This window comes from Hyla sarda, unplaced genomic scaffold, assembly GCF_029499605.1.
Source record: "Hyla sarda isolate aHylSar1 unplaced genomic scaffold, aHylSar1.hap1 scaffold_921, whole genome shotgun sequence".
NCBI lineage: Eukaryota > Metazoa > Chordata > Amphibia > Anura > Hylidae > Hyla > Hyla sarda.
The window spans coordinates 60,695-74,178 of record NW_026610951.1 but is presented as its reverse complement, the minus strand read 5'-3'; the positions used below and the strand labels follow the sequence as shown (position 1 = coordinate 74,178).

General features: G+C 45.0%; 3 non-coding genes across 3 annotated transcripts; all 3 read right to left on the bottom strand.

Annotated features, from left to right (window-relative positions):
- Nucleotides 1-4,443: 4,443 nt before the first annotated feature.
- LOC130349738 (U2 spliceosomal RNA) lies at nucleotides 4,444-4,634 on the bottom strand. Its single transcript, XR_008887009.1, has one exon. It is a non-coding gene; the product is annotated as a U2 spliceosomal RNA (small nuclear RNA).
- A 2,085-nt stretch (nucleotides 4,635-6,719) lies between these two features.
- Nucleotides 6,720-6,910, bottom strand: LOC130349724 (U2 spliceosomal RNA). Its single transcript, XR_008886997.1, has one exon. It is a non-coding gene; the product is annotated as a U2 spliceosomal RNA (small nuclear RNA).
- A 2,083-nt stretch (nucleotides 6,911-8,993) lies between these two features.
- Nucleotides 8,994-9,179, bottom strand: LOC130349729 (U2 spliceosomal RNA). Its single transcript, XR_008887001.1, has one exon. It is a non-coding gene; the product is annotated as a U2 spliceosomal RNA (small nuclear RNA).
- Nucleotides 9,180-13,484: the final 4,305 nt, after the last annotated feature.

Sequence of the window (13,484 nt, the reverse complement as noted above, 5' to 3'; positions counted from 1 at the left end):
CTGCTCACCCACACTCCAGCCATACTTCTTTAACTTATTGAGAAACACCAATCTTTTATTCAACCATTCATACTTCTTCTTCCTCCCAGCATTCCGCTTATATCCCTCTCTTTTAAAGAAAACTTTTGTTTGACCCTTAACCCATTCCCACCAACACAATATATCAGGAAAATCATTCTTTTTCTTACACCAACCCCTATACTTATTAACATATCTATCATACACTCCTTCCACTTCCAACAATTTAACATTTAATTTCCATACACCCCTCCCACTCACACAATCTGCATCCAATACTAATTCACAACACACATACTCATGATCTGAATATCCTACTTTTTCTTGCATATAATTCTTACATAACACACCCTTAGACACAAAACACATATCAAGTCTGGAACTATGACTTCCACTATCAGAATAATATGTATCTAACAAAGGACACACTCCACACGCTTCAGCCACATCCTTTAACTTAAAGTCACACACCATACTTTTAAGAATATTCCCAGATACATCCACCTTCCCCTCAATTTCACAGTTGAAATCCCCCACCCACACCAAAGGTATTTTACCTGGCAGAAACCTCTTAATTACCTCCAACAACCCCACCCGCTCCTCCCTCCTTACCGGCGCATACACATTTATCAACCTAAATTTAACCCCCTGCACCTTAACCTCCACCATGATACACCTCCCCTCCTCTATTACCACATAACTACAAACTTCAAACTTAAAGCTCTTAAAAAGCACCCCTACCCCATCATTCCTGTTATGCCCAGACACCGACCAAACAGCAGGACCATAAGCCCATTCTCCCTTCCCCGGAATATCATTTAGCCCACATTCCTGCAAACAAATAATGTCCGCTTTTTTCCCTGCCAAGTCCTCCAAAATGACTGTCCTTCTGACTTTACTTCTAAAGACTCTAACGTTTATAGAACCGACTAAAAAAGACATACCACCATCTTAACAACCCTAAGGAAGAATTTGACAGAAAAGAAGAAAGTTATTTAGGTAGCTTTCCTCAGCGGTGTGGGAGAAGCTTCTCCCGCAGAGCACGCATCCATGTCGCTCTCAGATAGCGGTTGATACCGATTGTCCGTAGCCACCAGCGTCGACTCCATCTGTCCACCAGAAAGCTTCCTGGCCGTCTTCTTGGGGGGACGAAAAAGATCAAAGTCATCCTCTCTCTCTCTATGTCTCTCCTCACGGTCTTCACCCTCAGAAGAAGACCACTCTTCAATTTGCGGCGACTCCTCAGCCGGGGGACTGGGAGCATCCTCAATCTCCCCTTCTTCCACTTGCACCGCCATTTGCTCCTCCTCCACCACCACTTGCTCTTCAACCACCTTCACTTGCTCCTCTACCACCACACGACTCTGTACCTCTCCAATAATCACGCTCTCTCTTGCAGGAACCACTGCAGCCGCAGCTGCAGCTGCCCTCCTCCTCTCCACCATTTCCTCTTCCATTCTCCTCTCCTCCTCCCTCCTCTTCAACACTGGACAGTTCTTGTACACATGGCCAGCTTCCCCACATAGGTCACAGGTCCTCGGGTGTGGACATGCACCCGCCTCATGCCCCGGTTGCTTACAGTTCCTGCATTTCTTACTGCCAGGGCAGGCCTCCTTCACATGTCCAAACAATAGACAATTTCTACAGAAAGATGGCTGTCCGTAGTAATAGAGATAACCTCTAAAACCAGCAATGGTAAAGTTCGCCGGAGGGTGCTTAACGCCTCCAATGCAATCTCCATCAAGCCGCAACTTCACAAAGAACTTATACGTGCCATTAAATACACCAATGCTGCTTGTCTGCTTAGTACCACCAGCAATAGACTCACAATAGATGCTCAAGAAGTTCTTAATCATAGAGACATCAACAAACGGATTGTACATGTGGATAAACAAAGTCTTTGTCCCCATTTCAAAAAGGGGATAAAAGGACACATCCCGCAAAACCTCACTTCCACTGTTCCGTTTTAAGCACTCATAAAAGTTCTGGCAGTCAGCATCATATAAGAAGGACACGTCATAAATACCTTGGCGCTTGTTCTCCTGGACACAAAAGAGGTCGCTCAAGGAAAATCCTGCCAGTCGCTCCACAATGGTATGGCCGATGTATTCAATGCTGTTTCTTAGACGATCCGTGGTTAGCACCTTGATGCGTACGGTCTTCTCCACTGCAGACATGTTGGATCCAGCCATCTTTCCAAATCTGTCGGTAACGAGTACCACAGTCTTGATCACCTACGCAGCTAGTCGCGGCGCAGTTCACTCGCACCCTCAGCGCCGACCGAGGCAATAAACCCCGATCTTAGCCAAAAGGCTGAGAAGCGATAACCGTGAAAGGGGCGGGCCCAACAAGGTGCCCTTCATGGGCACTATCACTGCTTGCTGTCAGGGAGGCTGCCAGACAATTTTCCATGCACACTCTGGGCTGGGGGGCAGTCAACCACCAGTACACACAGCAGAACCTAAACCCATACCATTATTGCTAAGCAGCAAGACAGGGGCCCATTGCACTCCCACGGGGCCTTTTTAAATGCAATCCATAACCCGGATTTGCCAGGAACCCTTCTTACTCCTCCTACTTGCATGTGACACTGGGCTTAGGATCTGCATAGGAAACACACACACAAGCACACACCTACCTTTGTTGCCTGCAGATGCCTCCTTGGCTGTCCCCAAACGGTATCAAACCAACACCCACGGGAAGCTGTAAGCATAGAGGACATGCCTGCACCCCATTGGACTTACCTGTGTGGGTTAAACCCGGGTTATTTGACAACCTATGGCGGTGATGGTTCTGCTCAGGCAGAGCAGTGCTGATGCTCCTCATAAAGCTGTCGCTGCTGTGAAGGTTCTAGGTGACATCACAAATCCCTATGGTTACATACACAACAAAGCTGGGTTGTTGTTGTTTACACTCTGCAAGGCCTGTGGAAGTGAGTGACATCATAGCACTGTAGTTCTGAGGGTTCTAGATGGATGCAACAATCTCCTGTTGCTTCTATGAAGGCCATAATAGACGACATCACCAAACAGCTCCATAGTCACATACACAGCAAAGGAGAGATGTTGTTTACACCTAGTGATGTCAGTGGTATTGAGTGACATCACAGCACAGTGCTAAGGCTCCTGGGCCTGGACACAGCAGCGGCTGCAATATCTCAACAGAGAATACGTTTATATATATGTGTGTGTGTGCGCGTATATATATATATATATATATATATATATATATATATATATATATATATATATATTTCTCCGCCGAAATCACTTTTAAACCCATTTCCACCTTTTTTTCCCTTCTCTTCCTCTTACTTTTTTTTCACGTTTTTTTACGTTTTTCTCCTTTTCGCCTCTTTTCTGGGCGTATTATTCTTCTTTTTCTTCTTTTTTTTCGTCTAATGCATACCCCATCAGTGCAGCAATGCTTATTCAATACCGCCAGCAGATGGAGACACTGGGGGATAATTTTCTAAGGATTTATACTGATTTTTCCTGTCTGAATTTGTCGCACAGAAAGTTGCAGGCCAAATATGTGTGACATTTCTGCGACTTTAGCTTCTAGAGCATTTTTACAACATTATACATAGGTGCTGAATACATAAAAAGCGACTGTTCAGCGACAGACAAGTCGCATCGGCTGAAAGTAGGCCAGAATGTCAGTCCATGTTGGAGCAGGTTTAGATACAGTCTAAAGTATAGATCTCAAAGTCTGTGCACAGAATTTAGCAAGGGCCTCGCACCTTCTGATGCATCAGGTAGGTGCACAATAGCATAGCCTAACCCTCTGTACTTTGGTCTATATTGATGCGGGACATAGACAGCCAGCTGATGACCAATCCATTAGTGCAATGGATGGCTGGAAGCATTTGTCTTTGCCTTTGCAATACCACAGAAGCAATGCATGGTCAATGTACAGCAATGACACACCTGTGTGAACAGCCAGGAGACCCCCCCCCCCCCATGTTATGTTACATAGTTACATAGTTAGTACGGTCGAAAAAAGACATATGTCCATCAAGTTCAACCAGGGAATTAAGGGGTAGGGGTGTGGCGCGATATTGGGGAAGGGATGAGATTTTATATTTCTTCATAAGCATTAATCTTATTTTGTCAATTAGGAACATTCAGCACCCACCCGCTATCAAGGCAGCTGCCTATCATGTCATGCCCTACCTGCACAGGTGTGCTGGCTACTCAAATGATCCAATTAAGGAGGCCATTTAGTCAGCAGCAGCAGAAGTCCTGTGCCTGGACGCTCCAACAGCGGCCAGACACAAGCAGAAGCAGAAGCAGCAGAAGCAGCAGCAGCACCACCTTTTGTTTTTTGGCTGCAGCAGCAGCAAGGCCCACAGGGCTGGCTAGCTGGCTAGCCAGCAAGCAGGTAGCAATGAAAGTAGGAATCTTTCTTTTTAACCCTGTAAGGGGGTGGTGCACTGTACCCGAAGATACTGCCATATCGGGTCAATGCATAGGGCGACGGAAGCAAGCTTCTAAATCGGCCCCCGTTCTCAAAAATCCATTTAATATATGGTCCCCAGATAGGGGACGTATCAGATATTAAACTGATAAGAACAGATACTACACTTGATCTTAGCCAAAAGGCCGAGAAGCGATAACCGTGAAAGGGGCGGGCCCAACAAGGTGCCCTTCATGGGCACTATCACTGCTTGCTGTCAGGGAGGCTGCCAGACAATTTTCCATGCACACTCTGGGCTGGGGGGCAGTCAACCACCAGTACACACAGCAGAACCTAAACCCATACCATTATTGCTAAGCAGCAAGACAGGGGCCCATTGCACTCCCACGGGGCCTTTTTAAATGCAATCCATAACCCGGATTTGCCAGGAACCCTTCTTACTCCTCCTACTTGCATGTGACACTGGGCTTAGGATCTGCATAGGAAACACACACACAAGCACACACCTACCTTTGTTGCCTGCAGATGCCTCCTTGGCTGTCCCCAAACGGTATCAAACCAACACCCACGGGAAGCTGTAAGCATAGAGGACATGCCTGCACCCCATTGGACTTACCTGTGTGGGTTAAACCCGGGTTATTTGACAACCTATGGCGGTGATGGTTCTGCTCAGGCAGAGCAGTGCTGATGCTCCTCATAAAGCTGTCGCTGCTGTGAAGGTTCTAGGTGACATCACAAATCCCTATGGTTACATACACAACAAAGCTGGGTTGTTGTTGTTTACACTCTGCAAGGCCTGTGGAAGTGAGTGACATCATAGCACTGTAGTTCTGAGGGTTCTAGATGGATGCAACAATCTCCTGTTGCTTCTATGAAGGCCATAATAGACGACATCACCAAACAGCTCCATAGTCACATACACAGCAAAGGAGAGATGTTGTTTACACCTAGTGATGTCAGTGGTATTGAGTGACATCACAGCACAGTGCTAAGGCTCCTGGGCCTGGACACAGCAGCGGCTGCAATATCTCAACGGAGAATACGTTTATATATATGTGTGTGTGTGCGCGTATATATATATATATATATATATATATATATATATATATATATATTTCTCCGCCGAAATCACTTTTAAACCCATTTCCACCTTTTTTTCCCTTCTCTTCCTCTTACTTTTTTTTCACGTTTTTTTACGTTTTTCTCCTTTTCGCCTCTTTTCTGGGCGTATTATTCTTCTTTTTCTTCTTTTTTTTCGTCTAATGCATACCCCATCAGTGCAGCAATGCTTATTCAATACCGCCAGCAGATGGAGACACTGGGGGATAATTTTCTAAGGATTTATACTGATTTTTCCTGTCTGAATTTGTCGCACAGAAAGTTGCAGGCCAAATATGTGTGACATTTCTGCGACTTTAGCTTCTAGAGCATTTTTACAACATTATACATAGGTGCTGAATACATAAAAAGCGACTGTTCAGCGACAGACAAGTCGCATCGGCTGAAAGTAGGCCAGAATGTCAGTCCATGTTGGAGCAGGTTTAGATACAGTCTAAAGTATAGATCTCAAAGTCTGTGCACAGAATTTAGCAAGGGCCTCGCACCTTCTGATGCATCAGGTAGGTGCACAATAGCATAGCCTAACCCTCTGTACTTTGGTCTATATTGATGCGGGACATAGACAGCCAGCTGATGACCAATCCATTAGTGCAATGGATGGCTGGAAGCATTTGTCTTTGCCTTTGCAATACCACAGAAGCAATGCATGGTCAATGTACAGCAATGACACACCTGTGTGAACAGCCAGGAGACCCCCCCCATGTTATGTTACATAGTTACATAGTTAGTACGGTCGAAAAAAGACATATGTCCATCAAGTTCAACCAGGGAATTAAGGGGTAGGGGTGTGGCGCGATATTGGGGAAGGGATGAGATTTTATATTTCTTCATAAGCATTAATCTTATTTTGTCAATTAGGAACATTCAGCACCCACCCGCTATCAAGGCAGCTGCCTATCATGTCATGCCCTACCTGCACAGGTGTGCTGGCTACTCAAATGATCCAATTAAGGAGGCCATTTAGTCAGCAGCAGCAGAAGTCCTGTGCCTGGACGCTCCAACAGCGGCCAGACACAAGCAGAAGCAGAAGCAGCAGAAGCAGCAGCAGCACCACCTTTTGTTTTTTGGCTGCAGCAGCAGCAAGGCCCACAGGGCTGGCTAGCTGGCTAGCCAGCAAGCAGGTAGCAATGAAAGTAGGAATCTTTCTTTTTAACCCTGTAAGGGGGTGGTGCACTGTACCCGAAGATACTGCCATATCGGGTCAATGCATAGGGCGACGGAAGCAAGCTTCGAAATCGGCCCCCGTTCTCAAAAATCCATTTAATATATGGTCCCCAGATAGGGGACGTATCAGATATTAAACTGATAAGAACAGACACTACACTTGATCTTAGCCAAAAGGCCAAGAAGCGATAACCGTGAAAGGGGCGGGCCCAACAAGGTGCCCTTCATGGGCACTATCACTGCTTGCTGTCAGGGAGGCTGCCAGACAATTTTCCATGCACACTCTGGGCTGGGGGGCAGTCAACCACCAGTACACACAGCAGAACCTAAACCCATACCATTATTGCTAAGCAGCAAGACAGGGGCCCATTGCACTCCCACGGGGCCTTTTTAAATGCAATCCATAACCCGGATTTGCCAGGAACCCTTCTTACTCCTCCTACTTGCATGTGACACTGGGCTTAGGATCTGCATAGGAAACACACACACAAGCACACACCTACCTTTGTTGCCTGCAGATGCCTCCTTGGCTGTCCCCAAACGGTATCAAACCAACACCCACGGGAAGCTGTAAGCATAGAGGACATGCCTGCACCCCATTGGACTTACCTGTGTGGGTTAAACCCGGGTTATTTGACAACCTATGGCGGTGATGGTTCTGCTCAGGCAGAGCAGTGCTGATGCTCCTCATAAAGCTGTCGCTGCTGTGAAGGTTCTAGGTGACATCACAAATCCCTATGGTTACATACACAACAAAGCTGGGTTGTTGTTGTTTACACTCTGCAAGGCCTGTGGAAGTGAGTGACATCATAGCACTGTAGTTCTGAGGGTTCTAGATGGATGCAACAATCTCCTGTTGCTTCTATGAAGGCCATAATAGACGACATCACCAAACAGCTCCATAGTCACATACACAGCAAAGGAGAGATGTTGTTTACACCTAGTGATGTCAGTGGTATTGAGTGACATCACAGCACAGTGCTAAGGCTCCTGGGCCTGGACACAGCAGCGGCTGCAATATCTCAACGGAGAATACGTTTATATATATGTGTGTGTGTGCGCGTATATATATATATATATATATATATATATATATATATATATATATTTCTCCGCCGAAATCACTTTTAAACCCATTTCCACCTTTTTTTCCCTTCTCTTCCTCTTACTTTTTTTTCACGTTTTTTTACGTTTTTCTCCTTTTCGCCTCTTTTCTGGGCGTATTATTCTTCTTTTTCTTCTTTTTTTTCGTCTAATGCATACCCCATCAGTGCAGCAATGCTTATTCAATACCGCCAGCAGATGGAGACACTGGGGGATAATTTTCTAAGGATTTATACTGATTTTTCCTGTCTGAATTTGTCGCACAGAAAGTTGCAGGCCAAATATGTGTGACATTTCTGCGACTTTAGCTTCTAGAGCATTTTTACAACATTATACATAGGTGCTGAATACATAAAAAGCGACTGTTCAGCGACAGACAAGTCGCATCGGCTGAAAGTAGGCCAGAATGTCAGTCCATGTTGGAGCAGGTTTAGATACAGTCTAAAGTATAGATCTCAAAGTCTGTGCACAGAATTTAGCAAGGGCCTCGCACCTTCTGATGCATCAGGTAGGTGCACAATAGCATAGCCTAACCCTCTGTACTTTGGTCTATATTGATGCGGGACATAGACAGCCAGCTGATGACCAATCCATTAGTGCAATGGATGGCTGGAAGCATTTGTCTTTGCCTTTGCAATACCACAGAAGCAATGCATGGTCAATGTACAGCAATGACACACCTGTGTGAACAGCCAGGAGACCCCCCCCCCCCCCCATGTTATGTTACATAGTTACATAGTTAGTACGGTCGAAAAAAGACATATGTCCATCAAGTTCAACCAGGGAATTAAGGGGTAGGGGTGTGGCGCGATATTGGGGAAGGGATGAGATTTTATATTTCTTCATAAGCATTAATCTTATTTTGTCAATTAGGAACATTCAGCACCCACCCGCTATCAAGGCAGCTGCCTATCATGTCATGCCCTACCTGCACAGGTGTGCTGGCTACTCAAATGATCCAATTAAGGAGGCCATTTAGTCAGCAGCAGCAGAAGTCCTGTGCCTGGACGCTCCAACAGCGGCCAGACACAAGCAGAAGCAGAAGCAGCAGCAGCACCACCTTTTGTTTTTTGGCTGCAGCAGCAGCAAGGCCCACAGGGCTGGCTAGCTGGCTAGCCAGCAAGCAGGTAGCAATGAAAGTAGGAATCTTTCTTTTTAACCCTGTAAGGGGGTGGTGCACTGTACCCGAAGATACTGCCATATCGGGTCAATGCATAGGGCGACGGAAGCAAGCTTCGAAATCGGCCCCCGTTCTCAAAAATCCATTTAATATATGGTCCCCAGATAGGGGACGTATCAGATATTAAACTGATAAGAACAGATAAGGTTTCAACAAAATTTTATTGAATAAATAAGAAACCATACAAAATTTAAAATGCAAAATAATAAAAGGTTCACAAAAGTTTTAAAATACAAATAATAAAACCAGTAATAAAAGGAGAAAAAATAAGAATGGCAGGATAAAACATTATACAAATGTCATAAAAACTGATTATATTGTTATTTCGTTCCATAGAGGCAGACACCACATGGATGCTGCCTCGCTGGCCCCCAACTGTTTCTTGTCTCTTAGGTAATAGATGTACATCTCACTCAGGGCCAGCTTTATACAGTTTTTAACATCAATAAAATCATGTTTAAAAAGTAAGATGTTCCTAACTTTCCAGATGGCATTTTTAAAACAATTAATAATCATCCAGCAGATCATCTGCTGTTTAAAATTGGGGCAGTTAAAAAGACCGTAAAAGACACATTCGTGATTAAAATCTTTTAGGCCGCAGGCCCACTTCAAAAGTGGGCCTACCTTCCTCCAAAGCTCCCGTGCAAAAGGGCAGTTCCAAAATATGTGCAGCACCGTTTCGTCCACTCCGCAGCCATCTCTCGGGCACTTGGCTCTCGCCACCAGTCCTCGCCTGTGCTGGAACTCACGAGTAGGGAGGCACTGGTGGACGATTGCCCAGGCAAGATCCCTGTGTACATTCGCCAGAAACTTCCCGTACACGTTCCGCCATACCTTTTTGGATCTTGCCTGTGTGAAATTGGACACTGCCAGGGTAACCTCACTCCGCCTGAGGACCTTTGATACCTTTCTCTGGTCCCCCAGTATGTCAGGCTCCAAATCTTGGAGACCTAGGAGCCTGACTGTCTTTTCCAACACCACATAATGTTTTGGGGGACACAGAAGCACCGGAGCGTTCAGAGGGATGCGCAACCATCTTTTAAAAACCATGCCCGCAGCGTACCTTAAAAAGCAGCTAAAAATGCCATCGGATTTAATAATTTTAAAACAGAAACAGAAATACTTTATGTAAAAGAAAGTAAAAAGGTTAGGAACATCTTTCCCGCCATTATCTTTACTTTTGTACATAAAATCACGCTTTAATTTCTCCATTTTTGAACCCCATAAAAAAGTAAAAACAATTCTAGTTACTTTTTTAATGTATAAAATAGATGGAGGAAATACCATGGCAATGTATAGCATAATAGGGAGTAAAACCATCTTTATTATTAAAATCTTCCCCTCCATGGTAAGGTTTCTAAGATTCCACATTAAAATCTTCTTCTCCATCTTAGCTATAGCTGAATCCCAGTTAGGGCTCCCATCATTGACCTGGTTAAAAACAATACCTAAAACTTTAATTTGATCCTGTTGCATTGTAACTCCTGGGGTGATGGATGAATCCCAGGAGCCAATATAAAAACAGTCACATTTATCTGTGTTTAGCTTAAAACCAGAGACCTCGCAGAAATAGCTGGTGTTCCTCAATGCCCCCCTCATGGATGGAGAGTCCGGGCACAGTATGGTGACATCATCCATGTACCCCAACACCTTTAGATGGGTCCCTCCTCCACCAGGTATCGGTACGCCTCTTACTACCCGGTCTTTTCTGAGGAGGGCCATCAGTGGTTCGATTGCGCAAATAAAAAGGAGTGGGGACAGGGGGCAGCCCTGTTTGACACCTGATAAAAGAGGAACACCGCTGGTTAAAAAGCCATTAACAGAGACTTGACTAAAACAGGATCGGTATAAAAGCATGATTCGGCTTAAAATCGTTTCAGGCACTGCCATCTTTTTAAGAACTAAAAACAGGTATTCATGGGAGACCCTATCAAAGGCTTTTTCAAAGTCTAAGGATAAAATTGCTACAGTTTGATTTCTATCCTTAAAATACCATAAAACATCTCTTAAAATATTTAGGGATTCAGCTATAGACCTTCCAGGTACCCCACAAACCTGATTTGGGTGAATTAATTTATGAATAAAAGGTTTAAAACGGACAGCTAATAACTTGGCTAAAACTTTATAATCGACATTTAAAAGTGTGATGGGGCGCCAATTTTTTAGCATATCCTTTTCACCCTTTTTAAAAAGTAATGATACAATCCCCCTCCTCCAGGAAGGGGGAAGTTCATTAACAATAAAAGTTTCTTTATACAATAAAACCATATCATCCTTTAAAATATCCCAAAAAGCTAAATAAAATTCGATGGGTAAACCATCTTCCCCAGGGGCCTTCCCACTAGAAAAACTTTTAAAAACAAATAAAAGTTCATCTAAGTTAAGATCACGGGATAAAACCTCCTGGTCTAAAACATCTAGCTTAAAATCAAGGGAATTAAGAACATGTTCTAAAAAGGATGGATTAAGATCTTTCTTATTAAAAAGAAGCTGGTAGAAGTTAAAAACTGCATCTAACATGCCTTTTGGAGTGGATTCACCCTCAAGGTTTTGGATGATATCCCTCCTATTCATCACTTTTTTAAAAAAGAAACGGGAACATTTCTCGCCCTCCTCCAGGTGCTGCACATGTGAGTTAAAAATGATTTGTTTCCCTTTCTTTTCTATGGCATGTTTTATTTCAGTTTTAAGGTTTAAAATATCATTTTCTACATCCATACCAGCTTCTTTCAATTTAAAAAGTACATTTAAACGCATGTTAAGAACATAAAACCACTGTTTTTCCATTTTTGCCTTCTTCTTACCTGCTTTGATAAAAAAAAATCTGATTTTAGATTTGGTGCCCTCCCACCAGTGCAGCATAGGCTCATGGGGTTTTCTTTGTGATTGCCAGCATTGGTAGGTCCGCACAAACTCCTCTTTTATCTCAGGGTCCTCTAGGAGTGTGGTGTTTAATCTCCAGAGGCCCCTTTTTGCTTTTTGCTCCCCCTCTAGCTCCAGGCCCACCAAGAGGAGCTTATGATCAGAGAAGATATTCTGCTCGAGCGTGCATTTCAGGGGTTTAAAAGCTCTAGAGGAAAAAATAAAATCGATTCTGGAGCTCACTCTTCCATTGGACCATGTGGCGCCCGGGTCCTCCGGCAAGAGATCCTTCCAGCAATCTTTCAAATTAAAATCATCAATAAAATTTTTAAGCAGGTAAGAAGTGCGGTCTTTACGATTAATATCCCCACCCTGCCGGTGTTCCCCATCACGTATGCAGTTAAAATCACCTCCCACCAGCAGGGGGGAAGACCCAACACAAAACAGTGGTAAAATTTCAAATAGTTCTGCCCGCTCCTGTTTATCAGGAGGGGCATACACATTTAAAACACGAATTAAAAGTCCATTAAAATATAGATGAATTAAAAGAGCTCTGCCAGGCACAATCTCAGTTACTGTATGAATAGAAAAGGACTGGCCTCGGCAGAGCAGCCCAACACCCACAGAACGACAGTCATTTGCACCGGACCATATGGATGGGCCCAGCTTCCAGTCTTCTTTTAAGTCTTTATAGTCCATTTTACTAGGGATTCCACATTCTTGTAGCAGGCAAAGGTCAAAGTCACATGTCTCTAGATAAGAAAATAAAGCAGCCCTGCGATCAGGGCTCTTTAAGGACCTCACATTGAGTGAGGCAATTTTTACAGGGATAGGCATAGTTTATGGAGAGTCCGTGCTTGGAGAATCAAAGTCAATAATAAGCTGCGTACCGTCATCCCCCGCCTGCGGGGTCATCAGCTCCTTGATGTTCTGAGGGTCGGAGCTTGAGATCGATGATGCCCCGACCCTGAGCTCGCTCTCGTCCGAACTACGGCACGCCGCTTTCCTTTGAATGTCTTCCTCTTCTTCTTCTCTTTGTCTTTTAAATGTCACACTGCTGTCCATATCCTCTGTGTTGCTCTCACTCGATGTAATCTCTGGCCCCCGGCTGATGGATCTGCGTCTTCTTTCATCTTTTGACGACTGGAACTGCTGCACAGGGGCCTGTGAGGCCTCTTTTCCGGAACCTTTGCCGCTACCTTGGGAAGTTTTCATCGCTTGTTCCCCAGCAAGCGTTGCTGAGGACTGTTGCTCCAACTTCCCCATCGATCGACGATGGCCAGTTTTACCCACCGGGTCCACTGCTGGCGGGGCAGCAAACCCTGGTTTGGCGCCACTTGTCTTCTTGGCCCTGTCCTGTATAGGCGGAGTAACAGGACCGGGCTCAGACCTGGCCACCTGGCTCCCCTTCCGGCGGGCTTTCACCGGGGCCTCTTCGTCCGGAGCAGGGCGACCCTGGGCCAAGCCAGTACCTGGCTTATGCTGCAATTTTGGGTCCACCTCTGCCCCCACCGAGGCCCGTCGGCTGCCACCCGCCACAGGTGAGCCCCCTTCAGAAGTTTTGGCGGGCTCTTGAGCCAGGTAGGAAGTCGATCGACGTCTTTCAATTTCCCGGGCA